Here is a 16655-nt window from a genome sequence, read left to right as displayed (position 1 = left end):
ATTGATATCCCAAAAAAGTTTTAAAATTAGATAAAAAAAAACAAAGATATGGGGAAATATGTAAAACATATAAAAATAGCCAAAAACCTGATAAAAGGCAGTCTGGCCGGTATGGTTGTTTTCTTAAAACGACAGAAAATTTAATTTTTATATCCTTAACTTAAAAAATTTCAAAAATCGGACCATATACACTGAAGATATGGAGAAAAATGTTAAAAATATAAAAATAGCCTAAAACCTGCTAAAAAGGCAGTCTGGCCATCATGGTTGTTTTCTTTAAAAGACTGGAAATTTAATATTGATATATATAACTGAAATATTTTTTGTAAATCGGACCATAAACACTGAAGACTTGGAGAAAATGAAAAATTTAAAAATAGCCTAAAACCTGCTAAAACGGCAGTCTGGCCGTCATGGTTGTTTTCTTTAAAAGACAGGAAATTTAATTTTGATATCTATTAACTGAAAAAATTTAGAAAATCGGATTATAAACACTGAAGATATGGAGAAAAAAATGTAAAACATATAAAAACAGCCTAAAACCTGCTAAAAAGCAGTCCGACCGCCAATGATGTTTTATAGTCAATTGTGCTCCTTAATGATGGAAATGTTGTCAAAAAATTTCAGCATTCTATCTTTTATAGGAGCTGAGTAAATTCCATTTCCCCCACAGCATTACGGATGGACTGACGGACAAAGTGAATTATAGAGTAGCTTTGCTACTAAAAATAAAATGGTCTGAAAAGATTGACACAACCAAAAAGATTTTACCCCATCATCTCTAAAACTAAGGAAGTAGCACCCAAAATAAAATTGCTGGTACGTCGTGGCTGGCACCAGTTACCACATTTTACCCCCCCCCCCCCCCCTCTGTTGTTAAAAAAGTTAAAAGTAACATGTTTAAAATGGTCTTACGGACATTCTAGTAATGATTACAGAGTTGCTACGCTTTCTAAATCGTATCTAATTACTACAGGAACCACCATGCAAAGTTTGGAATCAAAAGGAAAGTTCTAATCTGTTTAAACTTACAGGAGGTAACTGTCCATTGTGTACGGAAGATGTACTGACAGATGGACCAGTTCAAATTATAGAAAAGGCTTCGCTTATAATAAATTATATCAAAAATTGCAAAATACATACTAAACTATATTTTATTTTTTGAAATAATAAAAGTTGAAACTAAACATGTAAACAAAATCTTAATTATGCAATAAAAATCAAGACAAAAAATTATAGTATTTTAACAGTTATAGTTGTGAGGTGAATCTTTAAATCATTGTGATGGTGCGCTAAATCGGGGCGCGCCGAATTTTAGCCAATCATAGCGCGGCATATCATACAATGCTGAGCTGTGATTGGCTGAAATTCGGCGCGCCCCGATTTAGCGCACCATCAAAATGATTTAATGATTCAGCTGTGGAAAATACTTTGAAAGTATTTTTTTATATGAAGTCTTATTAAATTAATTAATTACATGCGTGATTTGAATTAAACTTTGATAACAATACTAATGATAAACTAATCCAGTGGTGTGCATTAGGGAATGAAGAGGAATGTCAACACCCCCCTTAAATAAGAATCAGAAAACCTGCCTTACCATTTTTTCATTCCCTTTTTTTCAAACCCCCCTTGTGAATGTATGTGCACGCCACTGAATTAATCATTTTGCTTAAATATTTATCTGTGGTTCAATACTAGAACTTTAACCTTTTTTCTAATGGCTGTTACAAAATAAGAAACATAAGAAGGTATGTAAAAAGGTATTGCATCGTATTAAAAAAAGCTTTCCGCGGATGTAAAAAATTAGTTTTTAATCTTATGATTGTACATTTTTATATTCGTAGAAAACTGGATATAATACAATGTTTTACATAATTAATCGGATATTTTTCAGTTTCCAATCAAAACTGGAATATAATATTTTTCTTTTCTTCTGTGCTTAGAACTTAGAACTTATGCACTTAGATTGGGGTTTCTCGTCATCAAACCTTCTTGTTCTGCCACAAACCACCGCTGTTCATCATACCACTTAATCCATTTCTTCACTTCTACCTAAAATATTAATTTATTGAAGTAATCGACAGATACCTAATTAATCTTGTATCTGAGGAAATAAGACAATGGACGATAAATTCCTCTAATCATAGTAAACAAAATTACCCTTTTTGTAGATTAAAAATGTTTATACTACTAGTTTCTACCAAAATTTCTAATAAAGCAAATCTGATGACATTTTAATTAAAAATAAGGATGACAACATCCATAAAAGCGAAGCTCTGAAACAGTAGGAAAAACGGACATAAACACTTGTATAGTGTCAGAACTGAATAATCAGAATATAAAGGGGGGGGGGGCGAAAGTGACACTTTTTGAAACCAAAACTAAAAGTCAACAAAGGAACTCAACTAAAAAAAGAGTTACAGGTCTGAGATTTTGCATGGCAGTTGCTTTATAGGGGTACATTATGGAACTGTGAAGAAACGGCGGCGCAACCGCCGAAAACCGCCGTTTCTCGCCGAAATTTTTTTTGCCTTTTCTTGGCGGTTTTCGGCGGTTGCGCCGCCGTTTCTTCACAGTTCCATATTGTACCCCTATAAAGCAACTGCCATGCAAAATCTCAGACCTGTAACTCTTTTTTTAGTTGAGTTCCTTTGACTTTTAGTTTTGGTTTCAAAAAGTGTCACTTTCACCCCCCCCCCCCCCCTTTAAATAGTCGATTGAAGTAAATTTGTTAAAAAAACTGCTTGATACAGAATAATGTTTATGAACATACTTACATTTTTAGGACTTGATTATAGAGTTGTTTCGCTTGTAATATTGTACTTTGTTGTTCCAGAAATCAGTATGTCAAAAATCAGATCAATCGGATTATTAGATCACATAAAAATTTGTTGTTAAAAAAAGTAAAAAAAATCAACATGTTTAAAATGGATGTACAGACATTTTGGTTATGATTATAGATTGCTACGTTTTCTAAATTGTACTTAACTACCACCGGAATCATCAAGCAAAGTTTGAAATCGATAGGACAATTCTAACATGCCTAAATTGACGAAAAAGTTATCTGTCCTGGACGGACAGACCAACCCTAATAATAGAAAAGCTTCGCTTTTAAAAATATATGAACAGTATTATGTGTATCTGTGTGTATCAAACAGAATGCGTTGAGACTGTTATTTTGCCCAGTCACAAACTCAAAAGGGGACTATGCACGAATGAGACCTAGTAATTCTAGACACCTTCCAGCATTGATCTTTGGTATTTTTTAGTGAATATACTAGGTTTATGTCTAATATTTGGTTTATTGTCCATGGTTTTATATGATTTTTTAAAAATGTTAAGCATTTTTGGTGCAATAATGCTTTGTTGAGTTTAAAGGACAAAATAAAATAACACGGCAAAATTCATATAATGCTGTAAATTACAAACGTACATTAATTATACTGTTTACAATAATACAAGTTACAAACCCTTATTATAAATAAGGTATAAATTTTTCTCTTGAAATACCTAATACTTATGTGTTAAAGCTTTTGAAACAACAGTTTGAACAACAAAATATTTGATGAGATTTTATCAAAAAATGCTTATAGTTTCAAAGTGACAAAGTTTTTTCATATAAAACCATGAAAAAAACCTAATTTTTAGTCAATAATCCAAATATTAATCATAAACCTAGTAAAATTCACTGAAAAATACTAAGAATCAATGCTGAAAGGTGCTTAGAATCACTTATTCTAATCCGTGCATAGTCCCCTTTAGGAGTAGCTGTGCTATTAAAAATGACTTACCTTGGAGGATGTTAATACCAACGCAACTGCAAGGCTTTCTCATTAGACCCTCATTTCTTGTTACTAAAACAACACAATAATTTAAAAACCAATTGTGAGTAAAAATCTTAATGATAATATTAATCCTCCTAAAATCTTATTGTAAAGAGGACTATCCACGAACGAGAGCACATGATTCTAAGTACCTTCCAGCATTGATCTTAAGTATTTTCTTTCAGAATATAATAGGTCACCATATATTATTGATATATTGACGAGAAAATTTATGTTTCACCATGTTTTTTAGGTGTTTTAATTGTTTTTGTAAACTTTTATGAAGCTATTTCTTTTAATAAAATGGATATTTGATGATACATATGCGAATACTCGTATTAAATAGATTGTAAATTAATCTATAATAGCATTAATTTAAACATACATTTGAGATAAAGTATATGTGCTTTTGACTTTTAAAAAAATTTTTATTATTTGACAACATGGACAACTAAAGACACCCCGAACTCAACAAAACGTTTGATAGAATTTTAACTAAAAATGGTGGACATTTTTTTACTTTTCTTCAACTTGAAGTGGTGAAACATAAATTTTCTCGTCAATATATTAATTACTAATAGTAACCTATGATATTCTAAAAGAATTTACTCAGGATCAATGTTGGAAGGTATTTAGAATCACGTGCTCTTGTTCGTGGATAGTCCTCTTTTGCTAAAATAATAGGAGGAAAAGTAAGAGTTCACAAATACTAAGTAACCATAGAGTTATGTGATTAAGATTTGAAAACAGGATTATAACGCTGAAATTAAGCATTTTTTTATTTACTATGTCTCAATAAAATTTTTATTCTGTTTATAGGAACCAGTTTAAACATCTTTAGTTATGAAGCAGTGTTTTGTCCAGATTTGAACCTATCACCTTCGCGACAATGAGCAGGTGTGCTACGTGTTACGGCCACAGGTTCAATAGTGATATATGAACATAGACAGACTTACAGTTTTGAAAGAAAAAATAATGTCTAACCTTTCCGAATTGGACTTAGTATTTGACATACGAGGCGCACAATCTTTTTTATTAATCTGTTATATCAATTTTAAGATTATTTGAACAGTATTCCGTCTTATGGTGTGGTAAAGCGATAACAAAAAAGTTTTGGTTAAGTTTTTCTCTGTCTTAATGCATCCTTGAGCTTGCGAGAACATTAGGAAATTTGGCTTGGAAGGGGGGGGGAGGGGCATACTTGTTGATCGCGGGGGATGGGATGGAGGGGCAGAAAGAGGCATTTTTAATCATGCGTTATAATATTACCTTAATAAACATATTATTTTCTTCCTGTCTACGTTTCAAGTTTCATTACTGGGCATGGATTTTCTTTGTCTGAATGAAATTAAAAATTGAAAAGGTAATAAGTAGGTATAAAGTGCAAAAAAAGATTTTAGATCAAAAACTTACAAAAGACAAGGAAAGTTGATTTAATTTTTGACCCCCTTTTCCGGATTCCATAAATACACACTATTAGTATTTGTTTCACCTATAGACAATACAAACGGACTGACAGACCATATGATAAATAAAGTAGATATTTGTCAGAGGAAAATCTTTAACCAAAAAAATCAGCCATTTATTTGGAATGACAGTTGAAATAATCAATTTTTTCAATATAAATCAAATGGCAAGAGAATTATGAACAGACTGACAGACCAAATAAGATACAGAGAAAATCATATGTTCATCGTTAAAGCAGACATCAAAAAGAAAAGGTAGCAGTCGAGTAAATAAAATTTTTCATAAAAAAATAATGAAGGGCCAAGAATTACTGATGGACTAACAGACCATGTTACTTATAAACTGAAAACTCATTGTTATAGGGAATATTCACGTAAGTTTTAGACGCCTATCTTAAATAGCAGCTATGATATTTACATTTCGCACACATCTTTTCTCACAGACGGGCGGACAGACATGAAATACCAAGTAGCTTCGCTTCAGAAAAAAGACGGATCATGGAAAGAAAAAAGTTGCGGGTTTCGTCATATTTTCACAGTAGCCTTTCTCATATTTCTAGCCCCTGCGGAGGGCTCTAGCCCTGTATCGTATATTTTCTAACCCTGCAGGGCAATCATCAACATTTACTTAACCTAACCTAACCTAAAATAACCTTTCAAAAGCTACTGTGAAAAAACGATGAAACCCAACAACTTCGATTTCTTTACATGACCCAAAAAGATTAATTATTTCTACCTACCTCTAAATACTCTGAAGATAAACGCATTGATTTATTCATTCTATAAAACTCTGTAATATTTTGATATTGTTAGTGCAGAATCTAAATAGGTCATCCTATTTTAAAAAGTAGTAAGGGTTTCTTGTCTGAAGCTTAAGAACTCAAGAACTGTTGAACCGATTGGGTTCACTATTTTAGGTAAGCTTCACATGGGTCCTATGATAGTTTTGGGCAATTTTATTTTAGGATTGAAGTCTTGGATAGTTTTAAGCTATTTTCTAGACCCCTAGATGCTAGGGGGTATAGCCGCTAGTGTTAATTTAAAACATTAGGTATGTGCCACCTACAACACCAAATTGTTTTTCTTTTTCAAAGATTTTTGATAAATCTTTTATCGTAATGAATATGTATATTGACTATTGCCGAGAGAGCATAGTTGCCAGATTTTTTTCAGATGTAAGTGTACTAAATAAGTGTACATTTTGGGGGGGAAAGAGAAAAAGTGGTTTAAGGGGGGAGGGGTTGCTAAACTATCTTAAAATAAGAATTACACTAGCGGGTACGCCCTTAGTGGCCTCTAGAGGCACTTGAGGGAGGGGGGTGTCGGCATCCCCCCCCCCACCTTTCAATTGTAATTGTAAAAAGAAAAATTTTTTTATGGGGGGGGATTTTATTAGGGGTTAATTCTATCAGGAGGGTGGTAATACCTTCCCCGAATATAGTAACAAACCTTCCAAAACCTATAAGCAGCTACAAAAAGTAAAGGAGAACCATAACAGTTCAGTAGTTAGCGAGATCCTTCAGTACACAGACTGATATCCTTTTACTTTTAAGGATATTAAAGAAGTTTAAGTACCTTGCTTTCCCTCTATTTACATTTGTCAAAAAATAGGTCAAAAAAAGCGTAACTTACGCGCAAACAGGGTACATATGGCACCGCTACGAGAGAGACCTGATATATAAGACAACAGCGACAAAAATAATTTTAAATAAAGATATTTTCACTCCCCATTAACTTATTTAAACTCCTCGTAAAGTATATATCCGCCTCTCCTACTCACCCCCGGCCCCCCCCCCCCTGCCTTCCATATCTAACTTAACTTAATAATTGGTAAAAAATAAATTCATAAGAAAATTTTTACCTATTCAAGAATATTCAAAAACTAAAGAAATTGTTAATGGAGATGCTTCGCTTAAAACATTGTACCTACTGCGGCTTTGCATGTAAGAAATTGAATTATAAAACTACCATTATATAAAAGTTTGCTATCCTCTCCCTCCCTATTATAGCAACCCAGTAATTTTCAAGTAGAAATATTACTTTTAACTTAGATATCTATTAATTAAAATAAAATTACTGTATCACAATTTCAAAAATGTTGAAAATATCTGTAATGTTTACGACGCCATATTGATATGAAACTGTCTGCTTTTCTGTAAATATTATCGTGTTTTTTTTTAGATATTCTTTGTATAATATTAAAGTCGACGAAATTAAATATCAAATAAGTCTTTTTGTTAAAAATTAACCTTTGGAGTTTTTAAAAAATAATTATATTTTTGTTTTAATTCGTCGACATATTTTTATTAGTTAAAAAACTACAGCTTCAGATACACATCACCACCTAGCGTGAAAGTAGGGATTTTAACAGTTATTGCAAAACTCTATCAATTTGATGAAAAAATAATGAATTCTTTCTCGGTTATACATGAAAATTATAACTCAAATGCTAAACAAAATATGTATGGTTACTGGCAACCTAAAAATATGACAAAGATGGGATTTTAATTTTGCTTCTCGGCAACGTAGTTAATTTTAAAAAATTTTCATAGAAGCATTGATTTTCTTTCAAAAATTTCATGTAACACAAAATGCCGTTTTAGAAGGTCTGTAACTTTTTTGTTATTGAAGATTGAGGCTTCAAATTTTGTGTATGGGGTCTACTTGTGGCAGTCTTTCAACAGTTAGAGCGCTGTATTTCTTGCAGGCTTCCTTTAATAATCTTTTATTAATCCTTTTATCCCTGGGATATTCTAGAAATTCTTTCGTTACAGATAGACCTATAATGGATTGGTTAGTTATCTCTATTTCTGTTAAATATAACTGTTTCCTGAATATAAACAATATTTTATATAAAAATGTATAAGTACAATTAGTATTTACATATCGTATTATTTTCTTTGGTTACATTACTCGTATGTATGTAAAAAATATAAGATTTTACTAACAATAGTTGGTAACCCTTTGTTTGTATATTTTGTATATGTACATATGGTTTATACCATTGTTGGCATTAGCTGTATTTATGTTATTTTTAACATGAATAAATTTTAATCATTTTAAAGACTAATATCTTACATTACTTCGTTGTCAAGTGTACCTTATAGACTTAATATCTACAAAATATATCGTTCGACGTCCGTAATTAAATTTTACGTAACAATAAGTTGTCAACCCTTTGTTTATGTTTGGGCGGTCAAAAGTGATAGGGGTTGGATTTGAGCGAGGTTATAAAAAGCTGGCGGCCCAGTAATTATGCTCATTTATATAATAATTGTCTTTGCGAGCGGAGCTTGCGTTCGAGTGTTTAATTTTACCGCTAAATTCCAAGAGAATTTATATAAAAGTGATAAAATATAGTAACCCGTTTGTTTTATATGAATGTTTTTATGTTATAGATCGTTGATATGCCCATTATTGCATTCGTTAGCCGCTATTTAAGACTCAAGATTCTTATTTTCTTCGTCGATAAGGCCTTTATCACTGTATTTTTAAACGAAAGTGGGTTAGAAGCAATATGGGTACATCTTCAATATATGACAATTTTGTTTTATATAATATTTGTAGTTTTGATAGGACATATCTGAGTCATCAGGTAAATTGATGTACCTTGTTTTGTTTACGTTTTCCGTCTGCAAAAGTTAAATTCGTTCATCGTAAACAAAACTTATATTGACACAGATATGTTCCATCATTCTATTCGTTTTAACTTTTGATTACAGCGTTCCCCTTTTTATAATCAAAACTTATTGAGTCCTGATTCAAATCTTCTAAAACAATTTTACTATAGGTTTTAAAATAAGATTTTCTTTTTACTTAATTCAATTATAATGACGCTAATTGATAGGTTATTTACGTTACGAGTAACTCAACCATATTTATTTTAAAATGGTCGCTTACAAAAATTATATTTAGCTAGCTTTATCTAAAGTGTTTTTAAAACATCATTGAAGATATTCAGATTTAGCTAGTACATAAGTTTTTAATTGCTTGATACATCATAATGAATATGTTTTTTTTTTGATAGCTCAGCGATAGCTATTTTTAAGCGTTGAATCATGTAAAATTAATTACATATTCTTTAACTTAATTGAATCTAATAAAACAAAGTTTTAATGTTTGAATAGCTTAACGATAGCTATTTTTAAGCGTTGAATCATGTAAGATTAATTACGTATTCTTTAACTTAAAGAATTTTACTTTTAGATGATAAATCAAAGTTTTAATGGTTAGGAGGTTCAACCATAGTTGCTTAGAATACAAAAAAAATATTCGTGTGTACAGTCTTTTTCATAAAATTAACTTTACTATATTGCCTTTCAGAATCTCTAGTCCTCTATTTTAAATTTACATTCGCTCATAATGTATATACCTGACAGTTTGGACGCGCATCAGAATATTAAGGAAAGATTCGAGGAATCAATGAGAGCGGCTGCGGCCACTCTTGCCAATTCCTCGTTTCTTGAAAACTCCTTAGACGACTCGAGTTCAGTGTACAGCGACCAGTCTGGGATGCCAAGCCTTGCTGATGTCGATGACTATGGGAGTACAAGTACTTTTGATACTGTAGAGTCCGAAAGGGATCAAGGGGAGATGTTTGGCAACGAGCATCTCTCACTGATGCTTAGTAGAACGATACAAATCATCTGGTCTCTCCTCAATTTGGTGATGCAGAACTCCTGCGGTGACATTGGTGACGATGTTGCCGGAGGTGATTCTGGGTCTGCCGAGTCGAGGAGAGACCAGAAGACGAGTCTGGACACATTCAACATGGATGGCTTAATTAACATGTTGTTGGGTTTAGGCTTGTTTTCATGTGCTCTCATAGTGGTCTTCTTCGGTGCTGTAGGGCTTGAGACTCTAACACGTATTGACAACACCTCAGACAGGTCGCTGGCTCGCTGGATAAGAGATGTATGTACGCGCCTCCGAAACATAGGCGTCAGGACCATTGAGCTTCTTCACTGCGGTAACAGGACCAACAGGACTAGATCTGGGGCTATGTCGCCAACTGCGGAGCCGTCGGACACCATGTATGAAGCCGCGTCCTCTGAGATTGATGATATTCTGTCAGATACACAGGTGAGTTTTCTTCTGTTGTATATTTCTTTTCTGTTTTGTATAATTTTTTTTCTAGCCACCCGTTTTGTCCAATAAAGCATCATGTTGTTGCAGGGTTGTTCTGTCCTATTCTCACTTCCTCAACGTTGACTTTCGGCTCTTCCATATATATCGCTCACCGTTTGTCGTCGTTTTATGTCGCCAGAGAAATCCGCTCGGTTACCGCAATTAAATTGAGATACCAGTTAACCTTTACTAAAATCTTAATTAGCAACCTAATATTATTTCCCTCTGGGAAGGTTAAGAGTTTGCTCGTGCCGCACGTTTCTCATTGGGGGTTTAAATGTTAGATCAAGACTTTAATGTTTTCTTGTTGTTTTTAGGCTCCCTCTGCTAGTTCATCGACTCCAGCAGAAGTAAGGTCCAGAGTTGGGCTGTTTGCCGTACACCGTCTGTCTGCCACTGAGGATCGAGTTACTGGAAGTAATGGGCCTGCGGGATTGGACACCTCGACGGGAAGTCCTGGCTTCCGTCCGTTGATCTTTGATCAAACAGAGCGTTTACATGTAAGTATCCATGCTTTAGTTTTTCTATTAATTTTCAGAAAGAGGCTGTATATTTGTACACGTATCTAAAGGTATTTGCAACTAAAATTCTTTTATTGGTAGAATATTAATCTTAAAATGTATGGTTGCATAAGCATTTTTGAACCGATCTAAGATTTTAATTCTAGTATAAAATGGGTTGAATTGCTACCTAATCATATAGCTTTACAGGATTTTAGGCATTCTCATTTCCTGATTTTCCTAGATTCTTTGTTGGCGTCGCGATTAAACTAATAAGATCTATTATATTTTAGGCGACCAACTCAGTCAATCTGGAGGAACACTATACAAACATGCTAAGGTTTAGCCCACCCAGTACTGGCGGGTCTGCAGAAGGATCCAGCTATAGTTCATCTCTGTGCTTAAGTCGCATTGATTCCCCATCTGCAGTGGACCTTTCAGCGGTAAGTTTGCTACATTCGTTTAATATTATTAGTCGCCAAAACTACGTGACTTGAGGTAAAGAATTTGGTGACTTTAGCTATGCGTATATACAATAAGTTATTTTAATCATGGTGCTATTCCCGTTCCAATGGTTAGCATTATGACTTTAGCGGAGTTAATAAAAATTTTCTGAAAGTATCAGGGCTGCTCAATTATCTATATGGGTAAGCATTATTATATTTTTCCCTGATTATTTGTTAAGATGTTCTGTTTTAACTAGTATTTACTTCCCTATTTTAGGAAGCGGAAGATACACTTCCTCTGGTGAACGTGTTCGAGATCGATATACCATCCAGCCAGTTCGGTTCCATGGGTAGTGAGATTCGGTTCCCATTGCCAGAGAGAGTGGTTGGAGGTTTAGAGCGGCTGTGTCTTACAGTCGAGACTCCCACCCCATCTCTTCCGCCAGAGACTGCCTCAGAGACGGCTAGCCTGACTTCAGTGGCGCGTTCGTCGGATAACAGCAGGGAGGAGTCCGATGCTGAAGGTGTCCCTCGGCGACGGGGTTCTGCCGGCCCTAAGCGCACGCGCTGAAGTGGCGAATGTTAGCTTGGTCATAGACATTGTAAATTTTACTAGACAAAAAAACTGCTCAGACACGTGTGACAAAATTCTTAATCTATGTAACTAGTCAAAATAGTGATTACTATTTAGTAAAATATTAGACGTTATGACTTTCATACTGTACAAGACCAAATAATTTACACCAATGTTATTTTGTTATATCATTACATGTTAGCTTGTAAGGGACTTAGTATGTAAGGAAATAATGGTATAAGGTTGTATTTTCTTTTCCCCTAATTTAAAACTTCGTGTAATCTCAATTACTTTTGTCATAGTTGAACTAAATTTCTTTTCTCAATATTATATTAACAATTTTAATTTTCAGCCTTATATCACAATTTATTCATTCTTGTTAGCTTTTAAGGGTTATGTATATAGATATTTAATCGAACTTGCGCCTCAGTACCTTTTCTCTGATCTTTTCATTTATATCCATCCCTGTGCATAATCGTGAATCTTAATTGTGCTGTGATATATATAGAGGACCTGTAAATAGCATATATTTTTTTTGTAACCAATATCTAAGTAGACTGAAGGACTGACGTTAGACAAAGCTATTCAAATATGCTTATTCAAGTACTTGTAAGAGAGATATGTAAAGACTGTTTGTAAATTTTAATATTTGAGCAATTAAAGTAGTTTCATTGATCGGGTAATTTCATTAAGGAAGATTATTTAACTTATTAAGGTTTAGAGTATATATCATTCCTCTTCAAAACTATAGAAATTTACATCCCTTTAATTCTTACTACAATAGCCGTAAAACTTAAGTTTCGGGGTAAAATTTTCTTAGGCCTGTCATTAAAGTTAAATCTAAATTTTTATTTCCACCAAATAGAATTTTCCTGATTCAAGTAGAGTCGTTGATAGGCTGTGTGCCTATATATATATATAAGTTTTTGCATTTATTGCTCAATTGTTTTTAATGATCTCAGAATTTTTTTTTTTTCTTATGTGCCAGTATACAGCTTAAGTCAAAAAAAAGAAATATATTAACTAAATTTGTTAAAACTTGTCAGAAATCTTTCTTATTATCACAATTTTGTTTTCCAAAGATTTTGTTAAATGAAAATTTATATTCTGTTTTCGAAATTGTCTTAACTTTATAATTTTCACCAAAGAGAAATATTTGTCAAAATTTTATACCTTTTTCTAAAGATTATCTACTTTTGTTAAAATAAATATAGAGATTTTAAGTTACATATATACTTGTTAATTACTGGTTTAATATATGTAAAATTCTATTTACGTAGCTACTCTATAAGCGTTACTTGTTCGTTTGTCACGTTAGTAGTGATAATAATTAAATTAAATTGTTACCTTTATGAAGCGTTTAGCCTAATTTTTTTTTTTTTTTTCGCTTGTTTTATAACAATTAAATGAGTAATAACATTACCTACTATGTTCTTTTTGGTATCATAGTTACTATATATGTGGTTTTATTTTCTTACCGTTTCTATCATTACCCTTTTAGATAACTCATATAATAATAACGTGGAGATTTTTATAAGAACGTACAAGAATATAAGTACCATATTGTATAGGTAATTACGAGAGTGTTATATTTTCCGTTTGGCAAAGTCTTTTATATCATTGGGAATGTCCGTAAGTCTTTCCATCTGGATGCATTAGAAGTTAAGTCATAGGAATCATGTTAACTTGTATATTTATCTAACTATTCTGTTTGAGTTTCTAGGTCGATAACTAGCGGTAGTCGCGGCGGGGTGACCTCTCCTGCCGTAGATTACCGTTAGGTTATGATGATGTGCATCTGGTCGTTGAGGGATAAGCGTTCTACCGCGTATACGCAAACTCCTCTGAAATACTCTTAATATTCTTTTCAAGAGTCTGACTAGGAATGTAGTGATCCTGTCTAATATTATGACCATGATAATTGTTATCGACACGTATATAGCTATTTCTTCTATATGAGCGAAGATAGTTCTAATGGTCAATGGTTCTTTAGGTTTTGGTGGACACAGTGATTCTGACGCAAATGGTAAAGTTCGTGCCGTGGTCTGTCGGTCATATCCTAATGCGAACTGTGTGATCGTATCTCCCAATGTGAGATTATATGATCCTCCTGTTATAATAAAAGGAGTGGATGTAATAGTTATTGATGCGTTCTCTAAACTGCGATTAGTATTCTCACTCAAGCTAGTAAAGACAATTCCATCTTGCACATGAGCGTAGGGATAAGTCTGTTTTGCCAAAGGGCAGTGCTTGGTTATCAATGTTTCATTAACACTAAGTAGTCCCTTAAGGCACTGGTCAGCTTCAACCGGTAGATAAGCGTTATAGTAAGATTGTCTGTATACTCTTTTGGTTTTATCCAAGTAATAAATGGAATCGATATAGCACTCATCAAAAGGAATTGGTGCATATCTGTAGATTTTTATTGGCTCAGAACTTAATTCCATGGATAGGATAGTGGTGAATGATGTGGTACCACCACTTAAACGACTTTGGACTTCCAATCCAAGATTATGAGTATAGTCCAAGTTAAGCTCTTGCCTTACAAAAGTTTTAATAGAGTCTGTGATGTCTGTCTTTGCAAGATCTTGAATTAGAGTAAGTCTGAAGTTTAAGTCTGCTTTAAGCTCTTCTAAGTTCGTGATGGCTAAGTTGCTCAAGCTATCAACATAAGAGTATTCTGCTGTTTGCACAAAGTTAGCTGCTTTGGCATGAAGAGTTATACCACTTACAATTTGTGGTACTATCTCCGCAAGCAATAACTGTGTAAAATCAAACTTATCATGATCTAGCTTATAAGAAAGTTTATTTACGTTATTAGTCACTTCAATGCGGTTAGAACTTATTAAAGGAGTTACTGTTTCAATAGCTTCCTTGATTTTGCGGATAAGTTTTATTACTTCAATAAGCAAGTCCTTAATCTTTTTGGTATATAACTTGCCTATAAGTTTTGTTTGTGCTGAAGTGAATGTGCGTCCATCGTAGCTAATGTCTAATTGAGTCTTCAGGCCATCATAGATTGCTATTTCAGGCGCTGTATTGCCTACAGATATATCAACTTGAATGGATTGAATTGCTACAGCCGTGTAGCCTATATATTCTCCACTTTGATAGTGAGTGGGTATCAAGTCTGTCATTGTGTCTGCTGTTGTACTATAGTAGTACGTACTTAGTATTATTAATATTATCTTAGAATACATTGTTAAACAGTTAAGTTTATTTAATAGATGCTTATATCCACAATCAAAAGTTACTTTTCTGACTGATACACTTACACTAATAGTTAAGGTCTTCACTGCTTGGAGTTCTATGATAAACTAACTTATTTTTCCAAAATCTATTTATTATCCCACTTTCGCTACTGCTAGATCCTGAGTGGGCGTTTCCGGTTTCTAACTATAATTAAAGTTTTTGACATATTTTTTTTGTATGTAGATTGGTTATAAGCTTAATAACTAATCAAGTCTCAATTCAAGGCATATATATATAGGTTGTCTAATAATATTTTTTATGCTTGTGTGATTTACGTAGTTTGTATTAGATATTTTAACTTTTAACTCAATTTTGTATATATTGGGTTACGCAGTGACATGCGTATATTTGTACAGTTTGTATTACACGTTTGACTCTGTTTAGATTATACAGATTCAAAACTTATACATATACAATTTTCCTTTTATATATTTTTGTGTATAAATATTTTTGAAGGGATCGACTTATTTAGTCGACGTGTATTGTATATGGTTGGTCTCCCCCTGTCAAGAGAGAAGACGTAAATTTTACCACTGGATATATAACCTTGGGTGGGAAAATTCTACATAAATTATGATATCTCTGTTATCAGATTAGAATAACATACTATTATATTGTTCCCGAGTTTGCAGGGTAAACGGAAATGCAAGTGATTGTTATTGGACTTGATTTATATCTCTCGAAATCTGATATTATAATTTATGTTTAATGTTTTATAGATATGAATTCTGTACGTGTGCAGAATTATAGGTTTTGTATTAATTAAATTTGCATTTTGTTATAATGGTAGTCATTCTGCCGTTATTTGTGCATATAGGGATGACTGTGCATATATTTCTGGTCGCAGATTTTGCTTTGGCCAAAATTATAAGCGGAAAAGTCTCATTTAGTTAATTATCTTTAGTCCATGACTTTATTGTAAGACTTTATAATTACTCTTTTGTATTCTCTATGAAAGTGTCAAAATATTAGCCAATTGGTTTGAAACTCTTTGATTTTGAAAGGGTATTTAACTTGTCTGTATTTATATCAGATCTCCTTTCAACCATGTTTATTTTGAAAACTTGCAATTTATTAATACTGTGAGAGGATATGTGTGATATTAGGATTGGTCTTACGTGGAAAGTATTTAGTTAATTCCATGAATTTTCTGTAAGTTTACCTTTATTTTATTATGTGATTTTTAGTTGTAATCTTATCTTTAATTAGCAATTAAAACAGGTGTTAGCATCTTTTAAAATAGATATAGGGGAGTTTTATTATTTAAATTTTTAAATATCCCTGTTTTATCAAAATTTGCGTACAGCATATAATATCGCGTAAGCAATAGTGTTCCCTTCTTATAGTATGAGCTATAATTAGTTCATATGGTTTATAGCTTAAATATTTTATGGCATTATTATTAGTTGTGTTGTTGTTATAGCAGTTCAAATCTAATTTGGTTAGAACTGTAATATACCTGT

At 32.8% G+C, this 16655-nt stretch overlaps 1 long non-coding RNA gene across 1 annotated transcript; it reads right to left on the bottom strand.

Moving 5' to 3' along the window:
* Positions 1 to 1136: 1136 nt before the first annotated feature.
* LOC145323724 (uncharacterized) lies at positions 1137 to 6242 on the bottom strand. The gene is made up of 4 exons (XR_013881077.1): positions 6034 to 6242; positions 5097 to 5165; positions 3795 to 3857; positions 1137 to 2055 (listed from the first exon to the last, which is right to left on the bottom strand). It is a non-coding gene; the product is annotated as an uncharacterized LOC145323724 (long non-coding RNA).
* Positions 6243 to 16655: the final 10413 nt, after the last annotated feature.

The sequence above is a fragment of the Acartia tonsa genome, chromosome 7, assembly GCF_053477335.1.
Source record: "Acartia tonsa isolate MP-2025a chromosome 7, ASM5347733v1, whole genome shotgun sequence".
Lineage (NCBI taxonomy): Eukaryota > Metazoa > Arthropoda > Copepoda > Calanoida > Acartiidae > Acartia > Acartia tonsa.
This window is presented reverse-complemented; position numbering and strand designations above follow the sequence as displayed.